Genomic DNA, 11435 nt, shown 5'->3' on the forward strand with positions numbered 1-11435 from the left:
GCAATTTTTTTATTTGTAAATTGGACGTTTGGATTATTTTAAGTTGTACTTACTTTGAGTTCAGAACTTGGAATACATGGAGATACTGTAGAATACATGTAGAGCAAACTGATTGAGTGGCTGATATGCAAACTCTGATCCAGAAAAAGCTGATGCTTTGATACTTTTTTTCTTCCACAACCAAAGGTTAAAAACTTACATTTAGAACCAGGTATTGTGTACACTGTGGTAATTATTAGCATTAGTCATTAATTACCACATACCACGACACTACTTTTGAATCAATAACTCCATTCTAAGAAATACGTGTGTATGACACATACAAACAAAGAAGCTATAACGGACTAGTGTGGACGAGTGAGGAGGGAATTCACAGAAGTCACATGACTCAAATAAAACTGAAAGCATGCTTATATAAAACAAAGTCATACTCAGCCTACATCAGTGAAGGCAACACCAGAGAACCACTATCTTTCCATCACAATTGGATACTCAGGTATGCTAACATTGTGTTATCATTTCAGTACTGTAAGAAAAACAATTATTAAATGCAACTGGCATTTAATCAACTACCTGTTTTATTCACAGGTAGTCAGTGCAAAAAACATGAGCTTCATTAGGAAACTTATAGAATCTATTCGGGGTAAGCAGATTTTTTTTGGGTAACATTTTTATGGCTTAAATATTTGTGATGGTTTGCTTGTTTGTTTGTAGCTCTGCTTTGATAAGTTCATAAATTTTGAGGTTTTTTGTTTGTTTGTTTGTTTTCTTTTTTGCATTTAATCCCAGTATGTTTTCATGCATGTTAAGCTCTTTGGGCTTTTTCATATATTATTGCTCTATACAGATAAAACTTGCTTGACTTGACTTACCAAATAGCTTGATGATATTTAAGTTTTGGGGGTTTTTTTTGTTTTTTTCTGTTGTTATTTGCATGTTATTATATTTGCATGTTCAAAATAAAGTTCTATCTATCTATCTATCTATCTATCTATCTATCTATCTACCTACCTACCTACCTACCTACCTACCTAATAGCTTTTTGAGGTGTGTAAATCAAAGCTGCTAAAAGAAGAAAATCCTCGATTCTTGTGTTGTCTTGATCTGGATTAGTCATAGATGTTTGCAAAGTGGTTTTATAATGGAAAAGACTTTTGATCTGAACGTGGAAAATGGTAACATTTAATTTGACATAAGAAAATGAAATAAGTAAATTATATAAGTAACACTGAATATGGAAAAGTGTTGCAAAAATGTTGCTACATTGTCATATTTTAATTGCAGGTACTCCACCTCCCCCTCCCCCTCCACCTTTATCTCCTCGTAAGATATTTAAAATATAATACAAAATTGTTTAAATATTAAGATTAAATCATCACATGATTAATTTTTTAAAATTCCCTTGTGTTGTGATTCACACAATTAACATGTTCACTTTACAGTTTTACAGAAAGAAGAAAGGAACATACCATGGACGTGAGTATTATGGGCGTGCTTCTTTTTTGTGTTCTAGAACTTTGATGTGACTAGTGTTTTTTACACATGCTTGTTATTAGATGTAAATGTCAGACCAGATTATATAATGTATAAATGTATCAGTAGAGAGTTCCAGACCTCCAATGTGCAGCTGTTCTGTTGGCAATGAATCACAGTGCTGGGTGTGCACTGAGTGCTAAAATAAATGTATTAAATTAGGAATTCAAAAAATTAATCATTTTCTGCTATATCTCTTGCTGTTATACTTATTATAATCTTTAGAAATCAGCATCACATTTTCCTCTTCCGCCTCTTATAATCAGACCAATGAGTTACGTGAAATATCAAATGCCTCATTTATGTAACTTCGCACACTGAGGCAGAAAGCCTGAGTTATCAATAATAACCACCATCATGATGCAAATTTTCTGCAACTCGTTTTTTAGGTATCATCAAGCGAGCCAATGCAAACCTGAGTGTGTCAGTCTGGCTTGGTAGTACAGCCCTCAAGTGTTTTGTTTGTTTATTGTGTTATTTTGTGTTTGTTTATATTACTGTTGTATAATGTTAAACTGTAAGTGCACACTAAATCCTGTTGTAATTTTCTTAATGAACAGTGAAAGAGAGCGAGACCTGCAGCTTGTCAGAGATTACAAGCCTCACAAAGATGTCCAGCATCTCAGAATTCTGCTTTATGGACCATCAGGTGCTGGAAAGTCCAGCTTCATCAACTCTGTCGACAGTGTTTTAAGGGGCAAAATTGCAACTCGAGCTTTGGCAGCAGCAACCTCTGGTGACAGCTTCACCATTGCAGTATGTATGAGGATGTACATTGGCTTGCAAAAGTATTCGGTCCCCAGGGCCGTCACATTACAGCCACAAACATGAATCAATTTTATTGGAATTCCACGTGAAAGACCAACACAAAGTGGTGTACACGTGAGAAATGGAACAAAAATCATACATGATTCCAAACATTTTTTTACAACTAAATAACTGCAAAGTGGGGTGTGCGTAATTATTCAGCCCCCTGAGTCAATACTTTGTAGAACCACATTTTGCTGCAATTCCAGCTGCCAGTCTTTTAGGGTCTGTCTCTACCAGCTTTGCACATCTACAGACTGAAATCTTTGCCCATTCTTCTTTGCAAAACAGCTCCAGCTCAGTCAGATTAGATGGACAGCGTTTGTGAACAGCAGTTTTCAGATCTTGCCCCAGATTCTCGATTGGATTTGGATCTGGGCTTTGACTGGGCCATTCTATCACATGGATATGTTTTGTTTTAAACCATCCCATTGTTGCCCTGGCTTTATGTTTAGGGTCGTTGTCCTGCTGGAAGGTGAACCTCCGCCCCAGTCTCAAGTCTTTTGCTGTCTCCAAGAGGTTTTCTTCCAAGATTGCCCTGTATTTGGCTCCATCCATCTTCCCATCAACTCTGACCAGCTTCCCTGTCTCTGCTGAAGAGAAGCATCCCCAGAGCATGATGCTGCCACCACCATATTTGACAGTGGGGATGGTGTGTTCAGAGTGATGTGCAGTGTTAGTTTTCCGCCACACATAGTGTTTTGCATTTTGGCCACAAAGTTCCATTTTGGTCTCATCTCACCAGAGCACCTTCTTCCACATGTTTGCTGTGTCCCAAGGTGGACGGCCTTGTCTTGGTAGGTTTACAGTTGTGCCATACTCCTTCCATTTCTGAATGATCGCTTGAACAGTGCTCTGTGGGATGTTCAAGGCTTGGGAAATCTTTTTGTAGCCTAAGCCTGCTTTAAATTTCTCAATAACTTTATCCCTGACCTGTCTGGTGTGTTCTTTAGACTTCATGGTGTTGTTGCTCCCAATATTCTCTTAAACAACATCTGAGGCTGTCACAGAGCAGCTGTATTTGTACTGACATTAGATCACACACAGGTGCTCTCTGTTTAGTCATTAGCACTCATCAGGCAATGTCTATGGGCAACTGACTGCACTCAGACCAAAGGGGGCTGAATAATTACGCACACCCCACTTTGCAGTTATTTATTTGTAAAAAATGTTTGGAATCATGTATGAGTTTCGTTCCACTTCTCACGTGTACACCACTTTGTGTTGGTCTTTCACGTGGAATTCCAATAAAATGGATTCATGTTTGTGGCTGTAATGTGACAAAATGTGGGAAAGTTCAAGGGGGCCGAATACTTTTGCAAGCTACTGTATCTATTCTTATGGCATTTGCTGTTAGAGGATTACATGAAAAAACAGATTTTCTAGCACTACATGAGCACACTGCAGTGGTAACTGCCATATAGACACTGAACTAGAAAAAGTAAGATAGTAGGTACAACTAGAGTGTAAATTATTTGGTAAACTTTTTAGGGTCTTTAGTATCCTGAACTAATGTAACAACACTACATTTTTTTATTTACAGTTCAGGACATATACAATTCAGAAAGGGGAGCCAGGAACGTTTTACCCTTTTGTCTTCAATGACACCATGGGCCTTCAGTCCAGTGACAAAGGAATTCATGTGGAAGACATCAAACTTGCCATTAGAGGACATGTAAACGAAGATTACAGGGTATGAAATCTTCATTCAGATGTTTGTACACAGTGCTGTGATACAGAAACTGTATCATGCAAAAAGGTTTCAGTGACTTTGCTTTTTTCCGTTGCCTGAAACAAATTCCAGCTACAACAGTTTTCCCACTTTAGATGACAAAGTCCACATTCTGGTTTCAGTCATTCCTGCTGACACAGTGAGCATAATGAATGATGAAACTGTCAGGAAGATGAAAGATGTCAGATCAGCAGCTCGTGACAAAGGTGAGAGCAGTTGTCGTTCATATGATGTACAATTTCAAAAACCTGAAAAACATGAGATAAGAATTATTCAACATACTTTATTAATCCCTAAGAAATTATGTAATTGATTGCATTGGTTTCTGTATTGGCAGGGATCCCACAAATAGCTATCATGACTAAAATTGATGAAGCCTGTCCTGAAGTCAAAAAAGACATAAAGAACGTCTACAAGAGCAAGTACTTGAATAAGCAGGTATGTTCCAGGAAGTAACTTTCATCCATATGTAGACAGTTTACACATGAATATAACATCTCTAATTCAGCTGTACATTTCAGTATATTTGTACAGAAACCTCAGCTGGAATCAGTACAAATAATTCAAGAAGTAATTTATAATTATGTCACTAGTGCAACAATACAGGTTTTTAAATGTAATTTTGTTTAAACTTAGATGGAAGCAGTGAGCGTGAACCTGGGTATTCCACTGAACTGCATCTTCCTCATGAAGAACTACCACACAGAGATTGAGACGGAGAACGATGTGGATTCACTTATACTGAGTGTACTGAAAAAGATCATTGACTATGGAGAGGACTATCTGAATGACCAGGATGATCCTGACCTATAATCAGTGTGTGAGGGGGAAAGAAAAGGAAAATGTTATACAAAAAAGTCACACAAAAAGTTAATTTCATGAGAAATCTAATCCAAATATTTTTGTCTTGTTCTTGTTTTCTTTAACTTATTTTCTTTTGCAAATTAAATCCAAATAACCTTCCTGGAAAATCAATACATCTACTTTTTGTTCTTTACTGTATCATCAAAAGTGTTAACTGCAGGAAGAATGACAGATATATGCATGTGACCTGTTGTCTGCTGTGTAACTCAAATAAATCATTGTAAGGCTGTCCTCTGTGAATCAGTGCATTAACACAGTGAATCCTAATTTTGCTAAGAAAATTAAAAAGCTAAAAAGATACACATGCACAGATGGAGGGTAAATGGAGGTGTGCTGATTTTGGTGGTGGTAACTCTGATCTGTGGAGTTGATTTCTTGTTTTTTGAACTGTAATTACATCTGCATCTTCTGCATCTTAAAGACAAAGGTCACTCTTTTGACAATGCCAATGTCCACATTTTGGACAGAGAAGACAGATGGTTTGAAAGAAGAGTGTCCACTGTGAACGACCATCTTTGAACAGAGGCGGTGGCTTACGACACCAACTGTCTGCCATCTATAATCCAGTTTTGAGATCCCTTCCCAGACACCTTAACGTTCACCATCCTGGGCCTTTTGACCTAAATAAATCACATGATAGGGTCGGGCTGGGTTTCACTTTGGGTTCACCTGAAACCTTGGCTGATGGTGACCCACACCCATTTTCACACCTTGGCTCGTGTGATTAGGTACAGGATCAATAGGGGGTCTGTTGGCTTAAAATCTGGGACCTTTACAAATGTTGACATATTACACGTGACTAACATAAACGCAACAGTTGTGCCACAAATAAACATCTTACTTTTCTAACAACATATAAAATACAAATTGCATGCTGCATTAACTTGAAGGGGTTAATGAAAACACATCTTGCAGTGCATACTCTTTAACCACAGCTGGAAAACTTCACTGCTGTCAGGATCCTGGGTCTCCTGACCCAGTGTTTTTAGTTCTTTGTGATTCTTGTATTTTGTACTTGTGTGATTTATTCTATGGTTTCTAGTTTTGATCCCTTGCCCTTCATGTTTCTCTGTGCCCCCTCTGTTCTGTGTACGTGTGTGTCTTTGCGTGTTTGAGCTTCTTGTTTTCTGTGAATTATGTTCTCATGGTTGGTCTTTTGTTACTCCCTCGAGTCTAGTTTCTTGTGTTCCAAGCTTAGTATTTCCCTCTGTGTATTTGGTTCTTAGAGTCCGCTGCCTTACGGTTTATGTCTATATTTCTTAGTTGCTGTCTCCACCGTGTCAAGTTCGCGTCTCTGTGTTATACTTCCTGTTTTACTTTGAAGGTCCGTGTCTTATGTGAATGTGTCCTGCTTTGCTTCCTTGTTTCATCAGTTCTGATTTCTCCCAGCTGTGCCCTCCTTCTGTGTCTCATCCCCCTCGTTACTTCCCAGTGTATTTAAACCCTGTGTTTCTCTGAGTCAGTGTCGCGTCGTCCCTCAAGCGGTGTGTTTCCTTGTGTGCGCCGCTCTGCAAAGTGTGAGTTTATATTTTCCCAGTTTCGTTTAGTTTTGCATGCTTCTCCCCTGTCAGCAAATAAAGCTGAGTTTTTTGAGTTCATCCCTCAAGTCTGAGTGCCTGCATCTTGGGTCCAACTCCTGCCTGCCACACAGTGATTCATGACAACTGCATGTGTCTACAAATCTCCACCACCAACTGAGAAAGGAAAGCATGCTGCCCTTTACCAAATGTTAATGTTAATGGTAAATAACTGGAAAATATCATCAACCCTAAACTACAGACTGGTTGTTTAGGGTTGACGATTGGTTGGTTCCACCCTGGAAACATTTTGTAGAACCTTTAAATGTGTGTTTTAAACCCAACAATGTGTACGTTAAATCAGATTTATTAAAAATAATCATTTTCACCTTCACTATTAAACACTTCACTTGCATTCATCTGTGTCCGAGTTGTGCTGCAAAACCTTGACCTTCTCTCGATGAGCTTCATGATGTGCCCACCTGAAATGGTTTTCACTTCACAGGTGTGCCTTGTCCTGTTGTGCAAAAGTCAGTTTGGTGCACAGCTGACAGCCCTATTTGACAACTGTTAGAATTCATATTATGGCAAGAACCAATCAGCTAAGTAAAGAGAAGGCCTCACATGAGGACACTCAGAAAATGAAGACCAAGGCCCTTTCTCAATTCTACGTACGCAAGTCCATACTCGCGTTCTTGGCGAGACCGGACTTGCCGAGAACGCACGGGAGTACGGACTTGAACAGACCACGAGTACGGACTCGCGATTTGTACAATTGGAACACCAGCGTACTTGATGATGTCACAGGTCCGGAGTTTTTACTGCCGTCCCCTCTTAATTTAACTGTGATTAATATGTTATGAAGCTTAACTTTAATCTCAGCCAAACCGATTTACTCGGGAACAAATAAAACACTGAAATAAACCAAACATTAACATTTAGACGTTATCTAAGTGACTTATATATCTTGTAACGAAATGTCTCTATTAATAAAAATAGTGTACATGTATGCCTTAATAAAAACAACCAGGTGAGATGTTAAAATGCTTTTATTTTTATTAGTAGACACTCAAAAATTACAATAGACAGCTGCTGGGGTTTGGAAGAGAACTGAACAGTGAAAACGATGTGTCCGATGAGTCCGCTGCTCTCGACGGGCTCTAGTAATCCTTGACCTCCCACTTTGCTATCAGGCTTGTGGTTAACAGACATCTCCGAAAACATCGGAGCACGTTTAGAAATGTATGATATCTTGATAAACCGAGCAGATATTTGAAGTTTTCACAGCTACATTCTCGCCTGAAAATATCTTAAAAGTTTATTTTGTGACCCAGAAACAGTAATATTTAAAAGTTTTTAGCTGCACTCCTCCGCCATTGCCGCGTTTGAGTTTTGGACAAAATGCATTCTTGGATATTTAGCTGTACCAAGTCCACACAAGTCACCACTGATTCATGCTCAATAAAACAGGCGGAGTGAGAACACATCTGGGAATTTTTCGTGTTCTTGGCTTGATGCATACTTCAGATTGGAACAGTACTTGGTCTCCAACTGATGATGTATCACAAGTACAGAAGAACGCAAGTATGCGCAAGTACACATATTGAGACAGGGCCCAAGAGTCAACTCTGCTGCTGAGGATAAATTCAGTCACCAGCCTCAGAAATGAAAAGCTAACAGCACCTCAAATTAGAGCTCAGATAAATGCCACACAGAGTTTCAGTAGCTGACTGTTGTGACCCAAGATCATATGGGTCATATGTGTGCTTGTGTGCGACTCCTTCCACCAGAAGATGGCTGAGGGTTTTTTTTCTCTCTTCTCTCTCTCAGGTGTGGACATGAATGTCTCTTAATGGAGACCAGTGCCAGCTGAGTGGTGTGACCCACAGAAGAGCTGGCATCTTCTGTGGATTGATTCTTCCGATAGGCGTACTGGTGTGGGTCACTGATGGTGGCTTTGATGTGGGCCATAATCAGCCTCTCAAAGCATTTTGTGACGATTGCGTGAGGGCTACTGGCCGATAGTCATTTAGACCTGTCACAGCAGAGCTCTTGGGGACTGGGATGATGGTGGCGGTCATCATACAGGTGGGGAAAGCTGCCTGGATGAGGGAGGAGTTAAAAATGTCTGTCAGGACCTCAGAGAGCTGATCAGCGCAGTTCATCAAAACCCGCCCGGGGATGTTATCTGGGCCGGCAGCTTTTCGGGGGTTAATCCTCTTGAGGGTCCTCTTCAATTCAGCTGCTGTCACACTGAGGGTTAGGGTCCTCAAAGCGGGCGTCAAAGCCACACGCGCATCTTCCGTGCGTATGTGGCTTTGGCTCTCTCACCTGCAGTCAGTTCTCTTCTAGCTCTTGAATTTCTGTGCATCACCAGACATGAAGGCAGCGTCCCTGGCTTTCAGCAGGGCACAGACATAGATGTAACATTGTGTAGATAGATTTAGGAAATAAGTGCTTAATTTTTTAAAACATGTTTAGTGGCATCTTGTGTCAGTACAGAATGTGACTTCATTGAGTGAGTAGGTGGGTTGGTTGCTTGGTTGCAGTCAAGACTTACTATAGCATTAGCTAAATAGCATTAGCATGTTACATATTGGCTAACTAATAGCAGAACCAATAGAAAAACTAATAATCAGTTTAAAGGTGTAATTTTGCCCTGAGATTTATGTTAAAAAGTCAGATTTTTCCTCGTGTGGCCGGATATACTGAGCGGTGCAATCTGTGATATTTTATGGAATAAATTAATCTCTCTTTTCCTAAGCACACAAGTCACATTAGTGAGGCTGTGGCAATGTCTTTATGCTAAAAACATTATATGCTGTCCCATTCAATGCCTAGAATATATCCAGTATTTACTGTTTTAGTACTACTTCACTTGTGTTTGTTATAGGCACATAGTATGGCCTAAAGTCCCCCAAACTTAACAAATATAAAAGGTTTAATTTGTCTCAAGTAGTTTCACATTTGAGAAAAACATAGAGGGAACAGTTTACCCTGCCCGGGATAGGGTTAACGGGGCCCTGCCCTGGAGCCAGGCCCGGGGAGGGTGCCCGAGGGTGAGCGTATGGTGGCCAGGCCTTAGTCCATGGGGCCCGGTCGGGCACAGCCTGAAAAGGGGACATGGGCCCATCCTCCCACAGGCCCACCACCCGCAGAAGGTGCTGTAGGGGTCGGGTGCATTGTGTGCCAGGCGGCAGCCAGGAGCGGAGGCCCTGGCAGACTGATCCCCGGCTACCAAGACTGGCAATTGGGACATGGAATGTCACCTCTTTGGTGGAGAAGGAGCCGGAGTTAGTGCGTGAGGTTGAGAGGTACCGGCTAGATATAGTCGGGCTCACCTCTACACATGGCTGGGCTCTGGAACCAGTCTCCTGGAGAGGGGCTGGACTCTGTCTCAGTCTGGAGTTGTCCCTGGTGAGAGGCGGTGGACTGGGGTGGGTATTCTAATATCCCCTCGGCTTGCTACCGGTACATTGGGGTTCTTCCCGGTGGATGAGAGGTTTTGTTCCCTGCGCCTTAGGGTCGGGGAACGGGTCCTGACTGTCAGCTGCGCTTATGAACCGAGTGGCAGTTCACAGTACCCAGCCTTCTTAGAGTCCCTGGGTGGGGTGCTGGAAGGTGCTCCACCTGTTGTCCTACTGGGAAACTTCAATGCTCACGTGGGAAACGACAGCAAGACCTGGAGGGGCGTGATTAGGAGGAATGGCCTCCCTGATCTGAACCTGAGCGGTGTTTTGTTATTGGACTTCTGTGCAAATCACAGTTTGGCCATAACGAACACCTTGTTCGAACATAAGAGTGTCCTGGTGCACGTGGCACCAGGACGCTCTAGGCCGCAGGTCGATGATTGATTTTGTAATCGTATCACCAGACCTGCGACCATATGTTCTGGACACTCGGGTAAAGAGAGGGGCTGAGCTGTCAACTTATCACCACCTGGTGGTGAGTTGGATCAGGTGGCGGGGGAGGACGCTGGACAGACCCAGTGCACCTAAATGCGTAGTGAGGGTGTGCTAGGAATGCCTAGCAGAGGTCCCAGTCCGCGAGATCTTCAACACACACCTCCGGCAGAGCTTCAACAGCATTCCGAGGGAGACTGGGGACATTCAATTCAATTCAATTCAATTCAATTTTATTTATATAGCGCCAAATCACAACAAATGTCGCCTCAAGGCGCTTCATAGATACAGAGAAAAGCCCAACAATCATATGACCCCCTATGAGCAAGCACTTTGGCGACAGTGGGAAGGAAAAACTCCCTTTTAACAGGAAGAAACCTCCGGCAGAACCAGGCTCAGGGAGGGGCGGCCATCTGCTGCGACCAGTTGGGGTGAGAGAAGGAAGACAGGATAAAAGACATGCTGTGGAAGAGAGACAGAGATTAATAACAGGTATGATTCAATACAGAGAGGTCTATTAACACATAGTGAGTGAGAAAGGTGACTGGAAAGGAAAAACACAATGCATCATGGGTATCCCCCGGCAGCCTACATCTATTGCAGCATAACTAAGGGAGGATTCAGGGTCACCTGGTCCAGCCCTAACTATATGCTTTAGCAAAAAGGAAAGTTTGTCCATTCGGACATTGAGTCCGAATGGACAATGTTCAGCATCTCCATTGACGAAGCTGCTCCATTGAGCTCTGGCCGCAAGCTGCAAGGTGGTTGGTGCCTGTCATGGTGGTAATCCCCGAACCAAATGGTGGACACCAGAGGTGAAGGGAGCCACCAAGTTGAAAAAGGAGTCCTATCGGGTTTGGTTAGCCTGTGGGACTTTGGAGGCAGCTGACAGGTACCGACAGGCCAAGCGGAATGCGGCTCGGGCAGTGGCTGAAGCAAAAACTCCGGTGTGGGAGGAGTTCGGAGAGGCCATCTCTCCCCCGCCTGCACTATACTCCCCAAAAGTATAGTGCAGGTGGAGCGCTGCTGACTTCGACTGAGAAAATTGTCGGGCGGTGGAAGGAATACTTTGAGGACCTC

General features: G+C 42.0%; 1 pseudogene; it reads left to right on the plus strand.

Moving 5' to 3' along the window:
* Nucleotides 1-1141: 1141 nt before the first annotated feature.
* Nucleotides 1142-4885, plus strand: LOC102782309 (interferon-induced protein 44-like; annotated as a pseudogene).
* Nucleotides 4886-11435: the final 6550 nt, after the last annotated feature.

Source organism: Neolamprologus brichardi, chromosome 23 (genome assembly GCF_056152115.1).
Source record: "Neolamprologus brichardi isolate AB-2024 chromosome 23, ASM5615211v1, whole genome shotgun sequence".
Lineage (NCBI taxonomy): Eukaryota > Metazoa > Chordata > Actinopteri > Cichliformes > Cichlidae > Neolamprologus > Neolamprologus brichardi.